Source organism: Chrysemys picta, chromosome 7 (assembly GCF_011386835.1).
Source record: "Chrysemys picta bellii isolate R12L10 chromosome 7, ASM1138683v2, whole genome shotgun sequence".
NCBI classification, from domain to species: domain Eukaryota; kingdom Metazoa; phylum Chordata; order Testudines; family Emydidae; genus Chrysemys; species Chrysemys picta.
Genome location: NC_088797.1, coordinates 2868823 through 2891817, shown reverse-complemented (window position 1 = coordinate 2891817; position 22995 = coordinate 2868823). Strand labels below are relative to the sequence as shown.

General features: G+C 44.3%; 1 protein-coding gene and 1 long non-coding RNA gene across 11 annotated transcripts in view; one reads left to right on the top strand and one right to left on the bottom strand.

The window, feature by feature from the left end:
• Positions 1 to 22995, top strand: part of FHIT (fragile histidine triad diadenosine triphosphatase) — a 1007374-nt gene that overhangs the window by 690592 nt on the left and 293787 nt on the right. The gene's annotated exons all lie outside the window — the stretch shown is intronic.
• On the bottom strand, positions 425 to 19058 carry LOC122173673 (uncharacterized). The gene is made up of 3 exons (XR_006174361.2): positions 18800 to 19058; positions 4198 to 4259; positions 425 to 669 (listed from the first exon to the last, which is right to left on the bottom strand). It is a non-coding gene; the product is annotated as an uncharacterized LOC122173673 (long non-coding RNA).

Sequence of the window (22995 nt, the reverse complement as noted above, 5' to 3'; positions counted from 1 at the left end):
GAATCTGCCAGTCTGTTTATCACTCAGGGTGAGATTTTGCTAATTTGTACCCTACCTAGCTAGTGTGTCAAACTCAGTTTGCAGGTTTTGTTTATTTACTAAGGTAATCTGCTTTGTTCTGTTTGCGATCCCTTTAACCACTTAAAATCTACCTTTTGTAGTTAATCTTATTTTGTTTATTATTAAACCCAGTTTATGTAATTTCTAACAGGGTGGGGAGAGAAGTCGTGCTCATCTCTCTTCACATTGAAGAAGAGGGCGGATTTTTCTGAGCTTGCGCTGTGCAGATTTTTCTATACAGGGCAAGACAGTATTATTTTCAGTTTATCTCCCAAAAGGGCTGTGCACGTGAGTGCTGGGGGAGTCCTCTCACGCAGAGCTGACTTCAGTCTTTGTCCTCGGCGGGGTGTGGCCCTACCTGTCTGTGTGTGCTGCCAGAGGCCAGAGAGCCTAATTCAGCAGAGCAGGGAGAGGGAACCCAGGCTGGTTGAGCAGGGGAGGCTCAGTGAAATCCCAGGACATCAGCTGGCATCCCAGGAGGGGGGTCCAACATGTCACAGCCAACTTCAGCAAATCAGTGTTTTACCATCTCTGTTCAGATGACCTGAAGCCTCCACTGGAAGGAAACTGCTGATGAGTCACCTGCAGTGGAACATCTATGTGCACATTCTGTCAAAGGAGAAAAAAAATGGTTACTTATCTGTATAGTTACATTGAGAGATGTTGTGCACATGTACATTCCATGACCCTCTCACCTCCCCTGCTACTTTGGACGTTACATACTGTGATGTGAAGGAACGGAAACAGAGGTGGCAGACATGCCCCTTTGATGCCCCTGTTGGAGAGCAGTGGCGCATGTGCCGCCTAGTAGTATTAATGGTAAACTCTCAGATACCAGTGCATTGGGCACACACACACCTGCAATGGACTATATATGGGCTCAACGCATCTCAAAGAACAACAGTTACCGTGCAGGTGAGTGACTGTTATTTCAGCCGAAGCACTGCTGCAGGGGAGCGCTAAATGCAGCGCATGTAGCACTTAAAGAAATATATATGAGTTAGAGTTTAATGAGCATTACACAAGATCTTCCCAAAGTATTGATTAATCAGCCATCAGGGACTTTTGAACTTTAATCACCTGTGAAAGCATGCAGGGTTTTAAAGATTTATTGATGGTCCACAGACTATGAATCAGGTTCTGGAAAAAACTACTGACTATCACAAACTCTTTGGTATAGCTATTTTGGCCTACAAAAAAGACTGAGTGTATGATGATAGAAGCAGTGTTGGACGCACTAGAAGAGGAAGGAATAGAAAAGCCACATATCCTGAAAATCAGCGGCCTGGCATTTAAGTTTGGCTACGAGAAAGTGAAAAGATCAAGTTCAAAAATGGAGTTACAAAAAAAGGAGTTACATCTCACTTAAATCCCCACTTCCTACTTGGAAGGCTCTTTGGAAACTAGGAAGGGGAGAAAGAAGTGGCAAAATTAATAATATTAATTCTTAGCATTCACAGTCCTCTGTGCTTCACCTCTCCAGACCACGCGGTTAGTTCTCACAACCCCCTAGTGCTTTACCTTTGGGAAAAATGAGGCACAAGGCCCAGTCTGCAGCCCTTTACCCTGAGCAGTGTCATTAATCTCTAGGGGTATGGCAGCCAACTCAAGCCAAGGGGCTGTTTAATTGCAGTGTAAGCTTCCTGGCTCAGGCTGGAGCCTGTGCTCTGGGACCCTGCCACCCCGCAAGGCTGAGCCCACAGAGAGTTTAAGTGGTCACATCAAGGGTCCACAGAGAGCAGCATCACTAGTCGGGATTAGCAATTGAGAATCCCTGGCTTTGGGCCCATTTGAGCCACTAAATGTTTTCAGAGGACACTTCCATCCACTGAAACTTCTAAACACACCGGAACTATGATCAAATAGCTGAAAGGGAAGATCCATAAAGGTGGAGTTTGAATGCATACGAAGAACACCCAGATCGCGTTTAACCCAAACATGGAAGAAAGAAAAAGTTACAGTGGATGTAACTCAGTTGAAAGCCAATTAAAGGTATGTCAGCGTGGTCAAAGGAGAGAAGGATCAAAGGTAAATTATAATTGTTAGAATTTCTGAAGTTGGTATCATATAGAACAGTCTTCATTTTTGCTTCAAAAACCCATGTCACACCTGCCAGGCTATTCTGAGTACAAACACTCAAGAAGATGAAACAAAAGCACTGAAGTTGGAAGACAAAGCATTGGAAGAGAATATTCCTGTTGTCACAATGAAGTCAGAAGCACAAACAATAGGAGAAGAGAGCAAACCAACCAATGTAAAGGAGCCCATGAAAACTCTGAAGAAGCTAAACTAAAAATGACAAGTATCAGGGGGTAGCCGTGTTAGTCTGTATCTACAAAAACAACAAAGAGTCTGGTGGCACCTTAAAGACTAACAGATTTATTTGGGCATAAGCTTTCGTGAGTAAAAACCTCACTTCTTCGGATGCGCATCCGAAGAAGTGAGGTTTTTACTCACGAAAGCTTATGCCCAAATAAATCTGTTAGTCTTAAAAATGACAGAAGATGGAGCACACGTGGTAGAATAGATCAGTGATGAAGTCTGGAAGCAATTATGTCACAGGGTTTGTAAGACCAACACTTGCAAACATGTGTCACAAAAGATCTCCCTCTCTTATCTTTCAGACCTTATCTTCAAAGGAAACCTGCACAACACTTTCAAAAACCGAGCCTGGGAGGTTAAATTCGTAACTTTGCTAGACACTAAAAATTATAGACTGACCAAAGACCCGGAATTTATGGCTTTTACAACTATCTATAACCCACTAAATCCCCTCCACCAGTCTTTTCCCCCCATGACTGGAGCATTGTTAATTGGCCACTTCACCTTGAAAGGTCCCTGGAAATATGTGCTAACTATTTATGCTAAACAATCTGTTCCACCTTTTATTTCGCTGTGACACTCTGAGTACATTTCCCAAACGTGAAGAAGGAGCCTGTGCAGCTCAAAAGCTTCTCTCTCACCAACAGAAGTTGGTCCAATAAAAGATATTACCTCACCCTTCTTGTCTCTCTCTCATCCTGAGACCAACACGGCTACAACACCACTACATACAGTCATTACAATCATCATTTAGTGTTGACGTTATATATGTGTTCAATTTTTCTATATACTCCGGAGAATTCATTCCTGGTGTAACCTCCTGCATTCATTCATTGGCTGACACTAGGTGTGAATTTGGTATATGTGTATTTAATGTAATGTAACATGTTTGCAACTGTTTACCATGTTGTCATGGGAGGAGACATACAGCCTAGAAAACAATCAAATGCTATCTTCTCAGCACCAGACTGAATAGTCTTTATATTATATTAGCCCCAGCAGATAATTCCCTTCTCATGTGAGGATATGTCTATACTACCCGCTGGATCGGCAGGCAGCAATCGATCCAGCGGGGGTCGATTTATTGCATCTAGTCTAGACACGATAGATTGACCCCCCGAACGCTCTCCCGTTGACTCCTGTACTCCATCGCTGCGAGAGGCGCAGGCGGAGTTGAAGGGGGAATGGCAGCAGTCGACTCACCACAGTGAAGACACCGCGGTGAGTAGATCTAAGTACATCGACTTCAGCTACGTTATTCATGTAGCTGAAGTTGTGTAACGTAGATTGATCATCCCCCACGCCCCCAGTGTAGACCAGGCCCTAGTCTCTCCTTGGAAAAATGACTTCCTTTTTATTTTCAACCTCAAACACTCACTATGTGAATCTGCCCTTGGACAATTATTCATCTATAGCAAGTTTTGTCCTAATATGATATCAGCAGAAAGTCCAGCAAGACTGCAGCCCAGAATGTCCTAACTTCCACGAGATAATACAGATATCCTTTTCCTGGTGTGTTTTGTTGGGGAGAAGGGAGAATTTTCTTGTATAACAAGAATAAAGTTGTTGATGTTGGAGTATATTTGCAATTAACAGCTTTTGCTGTTAGCTAACATCTCACCTTTGCTTTCACATTTAATCATCTGCAAAAGCTGTTTGTTGTCTTGTATACTCCTCTGCCATGAACATTATTCCTTAATTGTAACCTAGCGGGAGTGAATTACTAGCAGTAGAGAAAAGAACTGCAGCAAACCTAAAAGGGAATATATTTTCAAAAGATTTCACTTAACACAAGTTCTTCATCTTTGTACCTACCAGAAATCCTACATTTCAACCACACTGGCCTTCTCCTGGGAGCTTTCAGATTCATTGTCAGCCTGTAAAATTAAAAAGAAGAGTGTAGACATGTGCCTTTTCTTATTACAAATCATCTCTGCCTCACTAGCCTATCTGCAGACCCATCCATTGCCAAGTGTCCTGACGTCTTTTCATCCTGCCACAATCTCCTTCTCATACTCTGCTCAGTGCATTTAACAACAGGGAAGCCTGATGCAATAGTGCTGCATCCAGCAAAGCAAGTTCTCACAGTAAAGATCTGAGAAAAGCAGAACAGACAGTGTGTGAATGAATCTATGGTAGGAGGTAATATTAGTGTGCAGATTACATTTCTGCCTAAATAAGTGAGCAAATATGTGGAAGAAATGACTAATGAAATTCATGATTTATTCCACATTTATAACAACATGGGGATGAAGCTGGTATGAATAGTGTCTTTCACACCTGTAAGTCTGGCACCTTTCACTTTAATGAGATGACTCTCTGCTTTGAGAAGATGCACACAGAAGCATATGCCTGTTATTTAAAGGCCTAATCCTGCCAAGTGCTAATCACCCTGCAGGAGTGGACCTTTCATTTGTAGAAGGAGATAAAGCTTTGTCTCTTGTAAATGTAAATCATTTTCTAAGAAGGGATAACAGCAGCACAGCAATCCTTTCCCATTAAGTACAAGCTTATAACAAAGGGCAGACGCATGTAAAACTCGGCAGAGGGAGGAATTAAAACATCGGACAGACCGGAGTCTGTCTATGAGGATGATTTCAAAGTAGACAACTGGTAGGCCAGAACAGTAAATATTCCAGTATAACAATACTATTGGGATTTGTGCTGCCAATGTTTTAACAAGGAATTACCTTCCCCCAAATAACCCTCCCCTTAGGGCATGTCTAAACTACAAAGTTAAGTTGACCTATCTATATGCATCCGAAGAAGTGGGCTGTAGTCCACGAAAGCTTATGCTCTAATAAATTTGTTAGTCTCTAAGGTGCCACAAGTCCTCCTGTTCTTCTATCTTACATTGGCATACAGCTGCCACCGTAATTACATTGTGTGTGTGTGTGTGTCTCTGTAGTGTAGACCAGGCCTTAGTATTGTGTTCCGGGGATGGTAAGGGTGCCGTAGAGACATGAGGGAGTGGGATATTGATGCAATTAGTTTTCCTCTTTCAATGAAAATCCCCACCTGAGGAGGAGAGGCAGCATCACTGGTCAAACAAACTTCTGTTAATTGCCCTTTGCTGACAGTGTTTATACTTTGTTCCTGACATATCTACTGAAGGTACAGCACTGCATTCAGTGGGGGAGGGGGAAGGGTTGGGAAAATACATATTTTGTTTTGTTTTTTCTGGTCCAAAGACCAAAAAAATAAAGTTCTTTGAGCCTCAGAGATCTATGACAGGGCTTATTTTGCAAAGAGATTCCCACCAAAACAGAGAATTGATAACAAACCCTTCCTTAACTTTGAGGGCAGAATTTTCACAAGAACTCCCAGAAACTCTGACAGTCCTGGGTGTGCTGTAGTGGTTCTCTTCATCACCTGGAAATGCCACTCACCCACTTCATCTGTGTAATTTTAAACTGGCGTTTTAATCTGCTGGAATAGTTGTAACAGTAGTGTCTCCTAGATAGCTTGGTTCGATAGATTGATTCAGCCCTGAAGATGTAAATACATGGTAATCGTTTCTGATATCTTCAAGTTACTTGGAAAAAAACCCTTAGCTGAATGCTGTAATAGATTTTACAGCATTTTAACTGTAGTTTCTGACTAGGTTTGGAAACTTACAGAACTCGGTTTTTATTCACTGTGGAGTATGAAAACTGAATTAGTAGTATTGATAGTGTACAGAAATTGGAATGTAGTTGCAAAATTCTTCCAGTCTAGCTATAGGAACGTGTTATTGATTCTACAGCTCTTTTGCAGTAATGCCTAGGTTGTGTTCCTTTGTCACAGTGCTCATCATATTGCCAGCTTTCTTACCACATTGTATACACTGCATACTGGACTATAACGCTTGAGAGGGGTAAGAACAGCAGCACCATTCTAGTGGATGCTGGTGGAGTTGTTGAGCCACTGAAAAAGGTATCATGTCTCCTGAGCGATGGCTTAATTAAAAGCCCATTGAAATCAATGGACAGACTCTGATTAACTTTAGAGAGCTTTGGATCACGCCCTGAGTGCATAAAGAAGGGCTGCAGGTTTCTCAAATGTGGCCACCCACCAGGGACTTTTCCTGTAGCCACAGTCTCCCGGGCAGTGCGGGGGTGGGGAGCAAAGCAGTGTTAAACATCACAGAAACAGACTTACTAGCTAGCAAATCTATTAAAAAAAGCAAAAGAAACAACAGCAAAACGACAAGAACATGCAAAGCACATTATTGGTTTCTATTCTGTTTAGGTCCAGTAAAGAATAGAGACAACTGGACATTATTTTTATTATTGAGTCTGCAATAAAATCCTACATAAATAAATTACAATGATTTGGACCTGGATATGTGCAATATTTATTTGCTTTTCCTAAAGTTAAGTCAATATTTTAGGAAAAATTGTCCGAGTGGCCACCAGCAGGAGTTGGTGGCTGGACTCTGAGGCCACCACAACTTTTCTTGAGACCCTGCTTCCTCCTGGAAGGTGGGATATGTGAGGGTAGGGCGTGGGTTTGCCCACACTCAGATATGCCCCTGCTAAGACAGCTTGTGTGGACATAAACTCTGGCACATGTCCCTTAGGGTCCCTATGATTGACCTAGATTGTGTATGTTGCCTGCTGCCTGGGAAGAGGCTGCTTGTGCTCCTTTCCTGCTCCACCACACCCTTGCAGGTGAGGCATAATTTTGCCCTTTATATCCACCCTCTTTTATACATTTGACTTGCAGTACAATAGTAGTTATTTTCTTATCAAAAGATCATTCAAAGCCTATTATTAAGACAGTGGACTTGACTTTTCAATGAGTTTGTCTTTAAGGATAGTTTTCAGCAAATGAGTCAGCCATATGTTAAATCAAATTTAACATCCATTATGAAACACTGAATCATCCTTTATATCTCTGTAATGATAATAAATGATCATCTCGCTCATGTTCCCCTCATTTGTACTACTTCTCATCAATCTTGCTAATATCACAAAGATTTATTAAATGAATAAGCTTCAAACTATAACTGTTTTAATATTAATCGCTCCATTTTATGTTGTTTCTCTTACTGTAATTTCCATTTGTGTTTAAGCATGCTGACTTTAAAAGTAATAATCCTTTTTATAGTGAAATTTAATGAATAGAAAACGAGTAAATCAATAGTAAAGTCCTCCTTAATGAGATTTGGTAATTATACCAATACAATTACAACATACAGTAAATTTCTTAGTGCCCTTCATATATATGAGAATCACAAAGGTGAAGGACTACAGAAAGCTAAGGTAATGATTAAAGGGCAAAACAGTTGAGCTGCCGCTGAGGATAAACAGCTGAATAAATATATTTAGTTTAGATTTTAAAATACCCGGGGATAAAATTTTAGTGCAAGGTTCAAGGATTTAGTGGTATAACTAACTCCCTTTAATATCAATCCCTCAGCTACAAATGTACTTCTGGATGTTTCAGTGCTCCTAATCCTGTTAGCCTAGAAACTCCCATTTCATTGGCGTCATATTTGGGCCGTCTTCCTTTTTTGTCTTCAAAATGTGTGCAAAAGAATTCTGCGTTATTTTCCACTTATTCTGCCTAGTCTAGTAATGCTACACCACCACTTTGTCGGTGCCCCCATGGCTCATATTGTGTACCAGGAGCCCACGTCACCCTGCAGAGTAGGGTGCATAGGGAGCTGGTAAGGTAAGAGCTGGTGCTAAAAGATGCCGTGGGAGAGAAGCAATGGAGAGTAAACTCTGCAGATCTTGTCTAAAGGAGCAAAAGTTGCACCAGGAAGTTCACTTCCCAGTTGTACATTCTAGGCACACTCCTCTGTATATGGCATGAGGCCTTTAGCTGGACCGTATTGAATGTAAATGTATTGGTTTAAGTGCCTTATGTGTACTCCGGGATATCACATGAACAGCTCTGGTTCTGTGCTGTAGCACTAGGAAACAAAGGTGGGTAGTTTGCCCCTGGATGAACTGTATGGAGGTAACCCTGTTAGATCAATACAGGTGACCAGACTCCATATATCTGTATTACAGACTACTACAAGGGTGGGGGTGGGGAGAGAGGGGAACTAATGAAATAACCGCATAGTGCAATGGCATTTATTTGATCAGGGTTAAGACTGTTTTGTCCTTCAGATTAAATTACTACATGGGAAGGGACAACAGGTACAACTGAGAGGCCAGTCTTGCTCCCACTGGGTTCAGTAAGAGCAGAACTGGGCTTTTGAATAGTATAAGAACTGTTCTACCCAATCTCTCTGTCCCAGATGAGACTATTGATCCATTCCAGAGATCTGACTGGCTGTGCTGTATAGGGAGGAAAAGCCATAAAGATCTGTCTGCCCTAGAACTCCTCAGAAAATAGTCAGAGGGGTAGAAAGAAAATCAATATACAGTCCTGTAATGCAGCTAGGGTACCACCATAGATAGCTTTGTAACTGGGGTGAGGGCAAGGATTAAAAAAATCAATTCAAAACCTCATGGGAAGTCAGCTTAAAGATCTCAACACCGGTATTATGGGCTGTGTTCACTGACATTCAGTGAGCTCTCCGGCTGCAGAATTCAGCCTACATTGTCATTTCTGAAGTGAGTGGTCCAGAAGGCCCGTGCCCAATGAGTTTCAATAATCCAGCTGAGATGTAACGAAGGCAAGAATTAAAGATTTAGCACCCTCGTGAGACAGCATTGCTCATAGCCTTACTATGCTCTGTAGATGTAGAAGTTTCTGTGATGGAACCAAACTGGTAATCAAAAGATGGGCTGGACTCAAAGCTGACCTCAAGGTTGTGACCCTTAGAAGCAGGCTGTCTTATATTTCCACCCAAAGTTGCTGCAAAGGATGAAGCATTGTTCTAGAGGTGATAGGGGCAAACCAAAATCAGCTCAACATTCTCTAAATTTAACTGCAGGAAATTTTTCTCACATCCAAGACCAAATGTCATGTAGCCACCTAATCAAACAGGAAATTACTTCTCTGGGGTCAGCTGTAATGGGAAAATAAGCTGTTGTGTCAGTAGCATAACAATGATATCAGAAATTACACCTCTCAGTCAGGACACCTAATAAAACCATGTAGACGCACAGCTTGGACCTGTGAATTTAGCTTGGCGAGGCACCATAGAACATCTTGACCACAATAAAAAAAATACCTGCCCCTAAGTCTGTCAGTGAAACATCGGGGATGCTGTATTGAATAGGGCAATCCTGGAGTATGCTGAGGTATTATAAACCAGGAACTAAGTGAAATATTGCAGACATTGTGGTAAAGAATTCGATATTATACATTTATCTTTTAATTCCAAACACATTGTACCCAGACATTTAAAAACCAAAAAAGGAAGGGTGGTCTCATGGCTAAGGCACCAGAGTGCATCTCAGAATACCAGGGTTCAATTTCAAGATCTGGTACATGTTTCCTCTGTAACGTAAACTCTGTGCCTCAGTTTCCCACCCTGTCTTGTCTATTTAGACTTAAACTCTTTAGTACAGGGACTGTCCCTTATTATGCATGTGGACAGCACCAAGCACAATGGGGTCCTGATCTTGGCTGGGCCTCAAGGTGCTACTGTAATATTAATAATAAGAATAATTCTCACCATCTTGGAATATGTCGTCCTTTTTTTGCTGTTACTCTATTCAAATACAAAAGAATAAATGGGTTTAGGTTAAATAAATGGGTTTCCCTCTTAAAATTAAAGGGGAGAAAGAAAAATCGGCTTGCGCTCTCATTGTTTTAACCATCAGATTTAGCTGATAACCTGAATTCCGAAGGACTTAGAAAATGAGGTTATGGTACCATACTGGTCTGTGCTATAATTTTTGAAAGCAAGATCTAGTGGAGCTCTTTGTCTGTAGCTGACCTTACAGTAGACCCAGCAGAAAATGAAAGCCAATTTCTAAAGGCTCAGTAAAAGCTTCCTCTTTCTTACCAAAAACTACTTAGCAGCATAAGAGGTCCCTTGAGCTTCCACACTATATACCTAAGCATTAATGCTCTTCACCTAGCCCCCTTCTCTATTCACCCACGATTCTCTCCTTTGCTAAAATCAGACATTTTAAATGACTTTGGCCTCCGGGGTCCTCACATCTATTCAGAAATAATCTTCCCCTTCTGGACCACCAAACTAACTACTGGAAATCTTATCATCCATTTCGCTCAACTCATATTAAAATTTAGCAATTAATTATCTCCAGTTCTAATCCAGTAAGCCTGTGCAATTAACATCTGGGATTCAGCACAGCTTTTTGCGGACTTTTTAATTTAAGGACTGGGACATAGCTTAACTCTGGCCAGGGGGATCTACTAACTAAAATCCGATGTTCATTTCAAATTCTCATTCGGCTGCCCAACTTGGAACCCACTGCCCTGTTCACCAGATCTTTAACATGACATTAGTTCTCAGCACTCACGAGATCACTCATAATTTTAACGTGTGTCACTGACCTCTCGTGAGGTGGTGTGGTTTAGATCAGGACACTGAGAACTGGCACTTCTGGATTCTATTATGATCTGCTGTGTCTGACCTTAGCCAAATGCCTCATTTTACCCATTTGTGAAATCACCCTAATAATACCTCCCGGGGATGTCAGACTTAATTAATAGGTATTCGTGTATTCTTTGAAATCCTCACTAGGTGCTCTACAAGTGCAAAAATTACTACTAAGCTAGCAAATGCTTTCTTTCCTACCTAGTCATGGTGCTTAGTTCTATCTTCAGTGTCTTTTCAGGGAATTTTCCACAGAAAGTCCCCAGACATTGTGTGCATGCATGATGGTTTTGGGGGAAGGAGACACTCCTATCCCAATTGGGAGTTTAATTTCCTCTGCACGATGTTGGCTAATGTACCTCTTATCGTTTTCTGTTTTAACTTTTGAGAAAATTAAAATGTTTTAGGCAGAACTGAGGGAAAAACTGGACGAAGCCATTAAGTATATAAATCATTCCATACAGGCCATAGAACAAGCCCAGCATGGACTGCAACTGTGCAAGGCCACCTCTCCATCCTGCAGGGGCATAGAACTTTTTTCGATGGAGGTATCGAGAGAGAAAGAGGGTTAAATAGTAACAGCTGTTGACTTCAGTGAGTAGTTTTGTACTATAATTAAATTTGTCCACTTTCCCAGACTGAGATGAATGAACTTCAGTTCCAACCTTAATGTTTCCTTTACTTATTAATGAAATCCCAACAGCCCCCACAAGCTTCACCTATGTCCTGCCCGCGGGCCTTAGCCCTGTTCCAGTGGGAAACACTTCTCCTGGTGAGAGCATGGTGCAGGATCCAGGCTCGTCTTAGGGCTACATCCTGCCTTAAGATATGTTGAAGACAAAGAGACTTAGGCACAGGCATCAATGCTTTGCTGAATCAGAACGTCATGGAGGGCTGCACAGTATATCTGAGGCCAAAGTCACGCTGGGCTGCTTTGGAAATCCTGCGTCTGACGAAGTGGGTATTCACCCACGAAAGCTCACGCTCCAATACATCTGTTAGTCTGTAAGGTGCCACAGGACTCTGTTGCTTTTGGAATTCCTTCATTCTAAAATTCTCCACTATACTCCTGCCAGTGAGCAATTGCACGGTGGCAATTGTGTACCTGTTATCCTTCCCTTATCACTAGTCTTAATCCTGAAGAGTCTTTTAAATAATCAATATGCTGCATCATTCTTTTGGGAAAGAAACCGTTCACTTTCTGCTGTGCACTGTCTGAGCTGCACAGGCCATTCGTTTGACTAGGGTGATGCTGCAGTACAGTATGGTCATTTTTGCGTGTTTGCTTCTTTCTGAGCTAGCTTGTTCTTACATTCTCTTGTATGTGGAATATCTGTTGTCTGCAGGGGTAGCATGCAAGATGAACTTGAGGCAAACCGTAGTGAGAACTGGCAGGCTTCTGTGTTTCAATAGCATTTCCCTCTTGCCTTGAATGTGCCCGGTTCAATGGGAAGACCTTGTCAGAATATGTAAAAAGGCATGTCTCAGTCAGACCTCATTTCAGCTGTGCAATTCAGTGTGCGTGCCACAGCCCTGAGTCTGGGAGAATCCCTTCTAGCAGTGCAGTGATTCGTAGTAGCGTGTCTGGAAGCTACAATATTGTGGAGAGGCCTGGGAGCTTGATTTTTGTAAAGATGGAATACATTTGAAAGAGGTAAAAGACAAATAAAAACTCTGTTTTCAATCACTGCTCCTGGGGGAAGTTGGTGCTGTTCTGGTGCGGTGGTGGGGGCGGCGGCCAGTTGCAGCAGAGGGATTGATAGGAACCAAGCAAAGTGCAGGAAATGAGAATGGGGAGAGTCTGTTTCTGTATAATCATAATCCGCAGGCTTGGGAATAACCACGTCCTAGGGCAAGAACCTCCTTAGCTTTGTAGCCCAGGAATGAGGATACCTTGCAAACCCAGAGCTCTTTTAAACTATCATTTAAATAATCCAGTAGGTGGAGCCACCACCCTCAAGCCTTCCAAAATCCTGAGTCAGGCCCCCAGAATAACAAAAAATGGCTTAAAAACATCGCGGGATTTAAAAAGAGTAAATGTTGTGTTCTTTTTATTATCTCCACCCCCATGAGGGCTAGGAACTTTTCAGTTTTGTTTTAAATGAAAGCTGAGATTCTCCTGTCTGTCTTTTCCTTAAAGACTACAGCAGCTGGGTCTGTAAGGAAAACCGTGCTAGTAACACGGAGTAGTAGAGCATGGTGGGAAGATATAATGCCTGGCCATTCTGGGTTGTTTTATGGATCATAAAGCTCCCTAGGATATAGCTTGGGAATGGTGCAAAACTGACTTGGTCCATGCGAGAGGTCTAGTAACCTTAACTCCCAGCAAAGCCAATGGGAGTGGAGGGTATTCAGCTATCTGCATGACTGGGCGGATTCTGGGGCTCAGTGCTCTAATCCAAGAACTGTGATGGGTGCCTATACAATAAACCTTGACAGAATAGAAATGAGAATACATTTCAATGGTGGAGTCTTCCATTGAACATGAATGGGGAAATCAGCTCATTTTAATCACTTAAAGAATGCTGTCCATCTGGAACATCACCTTTGTGTAGTTTTATTTTCTCTTTCTGCTGTGTATTTTAATTATCTCATTTTGGTGGCCTGCTTTACATGCTGGGAGAGCCTCGTTTTATTTCGATATTTCTGAAAGCATGATATGCATGTAAATAACTGTTTTCCAGACAATATCTATTTTGCAATCGTGGATGTGCAGCCTGTTTTTCTCATCTTAATTTGGAGGCAGTGGGTAGAATATATATGAAGTGATTTAAAAAATGCAACAGTGCCATTGTCCAGTTAGAAAGGCGGGCATGTTTCACAATCATAAGTCTAAACCAAGTGACCTGAGTGTAACATTCCTTTGTAAAGTCCTATGCTCCTTTTTCATAGCTTATTATCAATACGCATTTTCTGAACATGATATAGAAATGACACCTCCCTTATTAGAATAAGAAGGCTCTAACAATATGAGTGGCCGTATCTGCTGCCTTGGATAGCTGAGTACTACTGTCAAGTACTTAAGAATCAGGGGACCAAGTGGGATTACTAGGGAGTGGAAGAAAAAAAAAAAAAAGACTACTTGAACAGCATTAATGCCTAGGTACTAAAGTCGGGAAGCTGCAGATGTCTTATATGCTGGACTTAGGGCATGTCTACACTACAGACTTAAGTTGATTTATGTTAGGTCGACTTGCAGTCACCGCAGTGATTCCTGCAGTGGCTGATGTCCACACTACCCTCCTTCTGTCAGTGGTGCATGTCCTCACCAGGAGCGCTTCCACCAACTGAAGGAGGCAGTTTTGGGGCTCAGAGCAGCTCCTCTCTGGGAGCCCAGCTGCCCCCCGGGCTTCTTGCCTCCCCACTAGGAGCGGGGGTAGGTTGCCAGGCGTCCCATTTTCGACCGGACCACCGGGGCGTTAGAAGTCTGGTCAGTGGCGCAGCAGGGCTAAGGCAGGCTCCCTGCCTATCCTGGCTTTGCACAGCTCCCGGAAGCAGCCGTCATGTCCCTGTGACCCCTCGGCGCAGGGATGGTCTGGGATGCTCCGCGCATTGCCCGTGCCCCGACCACCGGCTACGCAGCTCCAGTTGGCCAGGAACCGCAGCCAATGGGAGCTGTGGGGGCGGGGCCTGCGGGCAGCACACATTGCCACCTGGCTGTGCCTCCACCTAGGGGCCGCAGGGACATGCCAGTCGCTTCTGGGAGCTGCCTAAGGCAAGTGCTGCCTGGAGCCCGCACCCCAACCCCCTACCCTGAGCCCCCTCCCACATCCTATCTTCCTCCCAGAGCCCACACCCTGCACCCCCTCCTGCACTCAAAACCCCTCAGCCCCAGCCTGGAGCCCCGTCCCGCACTCCAAATCCCTCATCCCCAGCTCGGAGCCCCTTCCTGCACCCCTAACCCCTCATCCCAGGCCCCACTCCAGAGCCCTCACCCCCTTCCACACGCCAATTCCTTGCCCCAGCCTGGTGAAAATGAGTGAGTGAGCGAGGGTAGGGGAAAGTGAACAGGGAGGGGGGAATGGAGTAAGCAGGGGCGGGGCCTTGGAGAAGGGGCGGGTCAGGGTAGGAGTACAGGGTGGAGCAACGGTGTTCGGTTTTCTTCAGTCAGAAAGTTGGCAACCCTAAGCGGGGGCCAGCCACAGAGCGGGGAGCCGGGCGGGCATAGCCCAGCGAGGAGAAGGAAGCCGGGGGCAGCCAGGCGCTAGCTGCCATCTGGAGCCCTGAAATTGACAGGACAGCCAACGTAAGTAACGCAGTGTCTACACAGACACTGCGTCACCCTGCCTACACCTACACAAGCCCTACGCCTCTCGACGAGGTGGAGTTATGTCGGTGTATTAGGGCACTTACATCTGGAACAAGGCTGGAGTTTGTACACTGACTAAATTAGGACGCTGTAAGCTACCTCACGTCGACCTAACTGTAGTGTAGACCCTGCCTTCGTGTACAACCCAGTCCTTTGGCTTTCACCATTTGTGTACCACATAAATAGCTTGAGCAGTTTTGTCCTCATCTGTTTCGCGCACGATCGCTGTCAGCAACCTGCCTTTTTCTTCTCTTTGTTGTTGTTGGTTAAACCACTTCTTAGCTACCACTTTCTTCTAGCTAAACTGAGAGCAAGAGAAGCTGAGATGGGATCACGAGCAAACCCTGAAAGGCCTCTAAGGATCCACTTTCAAAACAACTTCAAGCCCCCCTGCAGAGCATTTACCCAGCCTCAGCTTGTAAAAATGGAGTGATTTTAAAACCGCTTTGGAAGGTGCAGAGAATGTGTAGAGACTGGCCTACCGCCCAGCGTTTCAAGTGGTTACATCGGGACGCCACTGGTCACTGCCAATCCCTGTGGAGCCATTCCGCTCCCACTGTTCCCTGTGTCTTTCCTGCCGAGTCCGCGCCATGCTGAGCCCCTGTCTTCCAGCTCGGTGTCACTCCCCCTCCCTCAGCTTCCATGCAGTCACCGAGCATGCCCAGGAGCAGCTGCCTTCCCTAGCCGTGCCGCTGCCAATGGTACTTGCCGTGTGTAACGTGCAGACAGCTGCGGGCACCACTGAGTGTGGGAAATGTTCTACTTCAGTCGGGACAGGGAATTTTGGAGATCAATGTGGGAGTCAGGACTGTTGGGAGGTGGTGGTGGTGGTGGTCTTGGTAGCATCCCCTGAGACTCCTCGTTAGATGGTGGGGCGCAATGGGTTGTGCTTTTCCAGCCTCTCTTTAGCCTGTATGGTTTCAGATAAGCAGTTCCGAAAGCAATGATGTATGAGGGTAGTACTAGTTTTGCCCCATTCATTTCCATTTGTGACAACATAGCACTGGGGTGTCCCTGCCTCCTCGAATAGTCTTGTTGAAAGCCATTGTTAGTGTTTAGGGTTCTCAGTTACTTTCACTCCTAGATAACGATAGGTTCAGAGGCTCGGCTCAGATATGTCCACCGACGGTCTGATGCTGCTTGTCCAAAGCTTGCTTAACTATCTGAACCTGTCTGTATTTGCATTTCTCCCCCTCCCAACCTCTCCCTTCTCGTCCTCAACTTCCCTCTCCCCAGCCCCCAGCCTCCTCCTTGTAGAGATTGTGAGCGTGTTAGGGCAGAGGCTGTCGTTTTATTACGTGTGAACAGTGCCTAGCCCTTATGTGGTCAGGGCTTCTAGCCCTCCTGTTCAAACAGGAATTGATTCAAGGAAGTCTTCTGGCCTGTGTTCTGCTGGAGGTCAGATGAGATGACCGTAGTGCTCCCTTTCAGGCCAGTAATGTATGATAGAAATAAACAGCTCATTATTATCATCATCATCTCCGAACCCAGCAATATATCTGAGTAGTTCAAATTATTCCTTCCAACATGCACGTTCCCTTATGGTGGGTAGAATTTCCAGAACGGAGTGGAATGGGGTGTTATGTTTTCCATTTAAAATGAGGTTCTATCTGTACATTTCAGCTAAAAATGCATGTTGTGAATGCTGGTTAATCTCCCATTTCCTCTGGCTAGTATTTAATTATACATGGCAGAGCACTGGAAGCTGGCTTAGGATAACTCTGATTAAGAGATTTTTCTAGATGCAGTAGCTACCATTAGCTGAGCAGCAAAACACAGCTTTTGAGTGTCAGAGCCGTTCACATTTCCTGGGCTCTGATCACTAAGGGACATAAAAAGGTCACATTAGAGCGGTCCCCTTACAATATGAAATGCAAGAATTGGCTAAAAGCCTAGCTGCGAAGTTCAGAACATGAAGGGAAATGAAGAGTTGCTAAGAAGTGATTTGCCCGTTACCCCACCAAATGTAACCACAGACTACAACTTTATGCTCCAGCGGAGCTGCAGTAGGGGGAGAGGCAACGGAAATTCTATTAGAAATCTCCTTGAAGAGCAGAACAGCTTGCTCATTGAAACAGGCACTGTCAGCTCCTTGGTGAGAGAACGTATAGAGTTTCTTTAAAAGCCACCCCGAGCGCTGTATGACTAGCAATGCATTCATGTTTATATATCAGTAATATCATTTCAGTGAAAAATCTTTAAAAAAACCAATAGTCCTTTTCCGCATTGTCAGTCCAAACAGCATTGTGCTAGAGCACAATAAAGAGGATGTGAAAACTGACTGTAATTAACAGCAAAACCAATCAGTGACTGCAAAGAGGTATTTGGTTGGAAAAAATCTTTTCATTATGTATATGTACAGAGCTCAGCGCAGTGGGGCACCGATCCTCGATTGCGGCCTCTAGAAGCTACCACAATACAAATATGAAGTAATTATAAATAATTATTTTGCTTTTGACCCTTTAAAGTGCTGTCAATAACAAAGGCAGGGAATTTGCTTTTCAATATGTGCATTGCATTGATAGTGTCCCTTTAAATTTGCTTGTGCCGTAACTCATGACTAATAGTAAGAAACTTATCTCGTCTGCACACCCCTACCGGCTAAGCATGGCTGAGTCCTAACGCTGGCCGTCTATCCAGGGGTGTATTTCATTACTGCATATCTTGACAAAAAATTACTAATGGTCTCCTGTAAATATGTGCATTAGATTTATGAGCATGCAGTATGTGAGAAACGGAACCTCTTCTTGGACATTGGAATCTGGCCTTTAATGTAGAAATATTCAACTGATTTTTTTCTGTCTGGAAAATCTTCCTAACATTGATTGGATCCTTTTTTGTTTATTCCTTTATTAAAACATGGTATAAAGAAAACACATACACGGCAGCAAAAGGTCAGATACGATATTTTGTAAGCCCAGATTCTTCACCTTACATTGGTGCCTTTTCCAAAATTTCAAAGTCAGTATATCAACGCTTATTACTAAATAAATTCAATTAATTTGGTGAGATATAGAGATAGATATAAACATGCCACCAACGTCATACTTTACTACAGTACATAATAGTGAATGCTGCATAGTGATGCAGGGGGCATATTCTTGGCCCCATTAAGGCAATAAGAGTTCTAATATTAATTATTTGTATGGTGGATGTGCCCGTGGGCACCGTCTCGGATCAATGCCCCATTGTTCTCGGTGCTGTATACACAGTGTGACAAAGTTCCAAGCCTGTATTGGTGGGTCCCGCGCTTCCAGGCGGAGTCAGTGGTCTCAGAAGCTCGCCAAGGCCCTCAGTGTGACCTCCCTTCCTCAGTATAGTGGCAAAGGTCACGGCTTACTGAGCTACTTTCATCACAGGCCAGTGTGGGAGGTGGGAAGGTGGAATACTCACAATCTCTGTTGCTCCTTAGAGCTCAGTAGGCGCAGTTTGGCCTCCTGCCTGGACCAAAGTCTGCTTCCTCTCTCAAGGGGATCTCTGTAGAGTACGCAGGGGGAGAAGGGAGCAGGGAACCCGGGCCTACCCTCTACTCCGGGTTCCAGCCCAGGGACCCTAATGGTAGCAGCTGTTGGCGGCTTCCCCTTCACCAGTGACGCTGCTTTGATTCCCTGGGCCACTTCCCCGGGATCCCCTTTTCCCAGCTTCACCCTTACCTCAGGTCTCAGCGATGCATCCTCTCCTCCAGCGCCTTTCACCAGGGCTTCCTTGAGGGAACTGGAAGAAGAGCTTTTAAGCAGTATGAATAAGAGCTTGATTAGTTCCAGCTGTCTCCATTAGCCTAACAGCCTTAACTGACCCTTTGCTGGTTAATTGGAGCCAGGGGCCTGCATTAGCTCAATGACCTTAACTGGTTTAATTGGAGTCAGGTGACTTGATTGGCCTGGAGTAGCCTCTGTTTGGGAACAGGGACCTTCTCATCCTGAGGCTGATGTATTTGCCTTCCACTGCTCTTTTATAGCCTTCTGGTCTGGGTCCATCACAACACACATAGGAAAGCGCCTACAATTGTACTATATTACAAGACATAACAAGGTGCATACAGCAAACAGACAGGGTGAGGGTTGCCTTTGAATTCTGTTGGAGCGGAATCAGACTCCCCCAGTTTTTCACTTCAGTCGGTGTTTTGCCTGAATAAAGGGGAGTTCCTGAAAATTCAGACTTAACGTTGATTGACTATTTATAGCCTCCATGTTCTTAAGACTTGCAGTCAGGAGGGTTAAAGGATATATTTGCTGTACTAGTTGTCTACACTGCAATGAAGTGTATTCAGGAAGAAAGGGTAATCCACTCTTACTTCCTCTATTTTCATCAGGCTAAATCATCACAGTCTTGCCCTAATTTTACCCTAGTAAATAATGCTTTTAGGTTGTTTTTTGCTGGTCTGCACTGCAAGCAGATTAATTAGTAGCAAAACAGGTAAACTACACACACACACACACACACACACACACAAAGGTTTTTTCTGTAAGTCACCTTTAGTGACAGGTGGCCCATAAAAATAGACTGCAATCAATAATCGCTAAGGAATATAATTTCTGTTTGTTGATGCAAAGCTTCAGCTGTGCCGCTCCCATTAATGCCAGTGGGAGTTGCATCGCTAACGCACAGAATGTCGAGCGCAGACCCATAAATATCATTCACAGTTGCAAACAGATCAACTTCAATAAGCAGTCTTTCTGGCAAACCTAGGCACGGCTTTGTCCACACACGGCAGTGTAGCAAAGAGGAGGGAACTGTAAAAACAAAACAGAAACACCCACCTAGGTTCTAAAACATGGGAGGTCTTGTTTGTCTGCACGGATAGGAAAATTTCTTCTACAGAATGAATTCCCTTATTCTGCTCACTTTTTCATTGTATTTCAGCAGAAATCTCTGTCATTATTAGAGCCTAGGTACAAGTTTCAAAATAACCTAATTGATTTAGGAGCCCAAAGCTTAGCATTAGGCTGTTGGACAGGGTGAACTTTAGAGAGTCATTGTGAAACTTAAAAGACAGTCTAGAGAGGAGACCCTTACATTTTATTAGGCCCTCAGGGCTAGATTCACTGAAGGACGTAGGTGGCTAACTGCCACTATAGGTGCCTAAGGCCCAGAATCAGGCCCCACTGGGATTCACAAAACCCCTGCTCAGCCACTGCTGAGCCCGGTAGGTGCCTTAACTTGCTTGACACCTACATTTTTGCAGTAAAAGTTTCCTAGACGCCTGTGTTTCTGCCTCTGAGCATGCCCACTGCAGCCCCATGCCAGGGCTGCGTTTGTGGGACCCAGTCTGAAAGGCGTGCTCTGAGCACGCCTACTGGATCAGGCATCTATAGATGCACTCACACAAAATGCCAGGGGTGGGGGAAAAGAGATGGGACGGATAAGGACTTATAAGACCGGCCATATTGGGTCAGGCTAAAGGTCCATCTAGCCCAGTATCCTGTCTTCCGACAGTGGCCAGTGCCAGGTGCCCCAGAGGGAATGAACAGAACAGGGAAGCAGAGGCTAGGGACACCATCCCTGCCTGTTTTGGCTTCCCTCCTAACTTATAGCCCAGGGCTAGGGTACTCACCTGGGATGTGGGAGGCGCCCCACCCAGGAGGGGGAGAAGGTATTTGAACTGGGCTCTGCCCTAACCACTGGACACAGGGATGTGATGTGGGGCTCCCTCAGCCTCTCCTGTTGAAGCTGTTCAACTGTGTAGAAATAATTTTTTTAAGCGTGTGGAGCAGGGGGGCTGTATCCTGGGTCTTCCACCTCCTAAGGGAGTGCCCTCCCCAGCAGGTTACAGAGTTGTTGGGCCAGAGAGAGGGCAGGCCTGGGAATGGCTTTGGGGCTAAATATCACCATAGCAATTTGTGCAGCTCAGAAACAAAACTAGGTGAACTCGAGTGCATGGCAGTGGAAGAGGACCTGGATAATGAGCATTCCTGACATCTCTCAGTGGGGTACTGTAACACTTGGATGTAACATATATGGGAAGGATAGCTTAGGTCTTGGACCGTAATGTATACATGGAATAAATAGGCTTGGAAGTTCTAGGAATCATGTGCAGCAAAATCTATGGGCAGTTGTGCACCTAATTTGTACGTATAATTACCATGTTTTGCGTGCATTTGAAGGAATCATACGTATAAATGACCAGGTAGATGTGTACCACTACCTACGTGTGAGTAGTAATTCACAGGTACAGTCATGGTAAATGTGTGTGCCATTTGGGGGAGGCAGTTTGCAGAGAATTTAGGCCAGCAATCTCACACAAAAGATAACTAATGCACAGGAAAGAAGAAATGGGCTGAGCGGTTACCTATTGTGAGAAGGATTAGGGCCCATTGTAGCAGATTTGCAGCAGATAACGCTTCACTGAGGTACCTGGGACCTGAGTTTATTTTCGTGTCCTTGTGTAATTGCACAGCAAAACTAATGGTGCCATTTGGTAACATGAATAATGTTAAGTTCTCATCTGCCTGAAAGTCACTTCACCTTACTTGTGCAGAACAGCTATTACAATAATTCCCTGTATTTAAAGGGTACCCATGCTACAATGCTGCCTGGGGGGAGAGGGTCTCTTACCAGGGGCAGCCTGTGTGCAAAGAACCACTTGCAAGTTGCTAAAAGGCAACAGAGGGTCCTGTGGCACCTTTAAGACTAACAGAAGTATTGCAGCATAAGCTTTCGTGGGTGAATGCCCACTTGTAAGTTGCTGAATCCCTGGCTTCTTCCACTCACAATCCCCCACAACTAGAAGGGTACAGTGGTGATGGGAACCTGACAGAGACCTGAAATAAAGAAGCATTTACACCTATTCAAGTGGCTTTAATTATAGAAGTGAAGTCGTGAAGATCAATCGATCTCTCCATCCAACTTCTCTTGGTTCTGCAAGCAGAGGGGAGCCTGCTTGCCGCTAGGAGGAATGAAAGACGGAAATGCCACTTGAGTGCCATGTTCCCCTTTCCTCCCTCCTTGTGGAACCCTGGGGTTCTGGCTTTGCAGGTTGAGGGGGGCAGAGGGGGAGTAAGAGAGCAGGCGTCTGATGGACTGGTAGGACCGCAGGATTCTCTCCATCACCCCTTTCCTTCCCACCAACTCTGCTGAGCAAAGCAGAGGAATTCAGAAGAGAGTTTCTGTCTTTCCACCGCCCTGTGTAGGTTACTTGCTCGTGGGATTATTTAGCCCTCCAGCGTGTTCTCAGAAAAGAGTTTGGGATTTGGCCTATCGTAGTTTCTGTATAGCAGGAGAGGTTGACATGCAACTGCCACTTTGTTTTCATGGCTATCCAGGTTCTGTAACTTATGAATCGTGATGTATGAAAATGAAAATCTCCATTGTGATGTTCTTTTGGCAGCTTATTTCTTTTCACAGGTGTCTTATTACATTTTGACAGGTGTCTGACACAAGATGCTGTCTGTAGTGGGATTTAACCTTGGTGTGCCACCTTCAATTTCAGTGCCGACGACTGCGAAACAATGAATCTGATCTGAGTGCCTGAAACCTCGATATAGTTGTATTTAATTTAATTTTCATAGGAGATGTACTGTGCGGAGAGGCTTCCCCCCCCCCCTCCCAGGTGAAGGGAATCTGGGTATAACTTGTTCACAGTTGCTGTGTTTGTAAGTCAAACTCAGAGAGAAGTGCTTCTCAGAGAAGTCAGCTAAGACAAGCCTGTCATCTGAAAATGAATTCAGCAAAAGACTAAGTTGCTTTTGTTTTGCTACCTTCTCACTTAATAGTCTTTTAATTTATCAGAAAATCTAGGCTGCTAATAGCAATAAAAGCTGCTAGAGATCATTGCACTGATACGTGAAAAGCTACCATACAAATGCGTTGATGGTAATATTGGTTAGCAGGTACAATCCCCTCAGAAGTC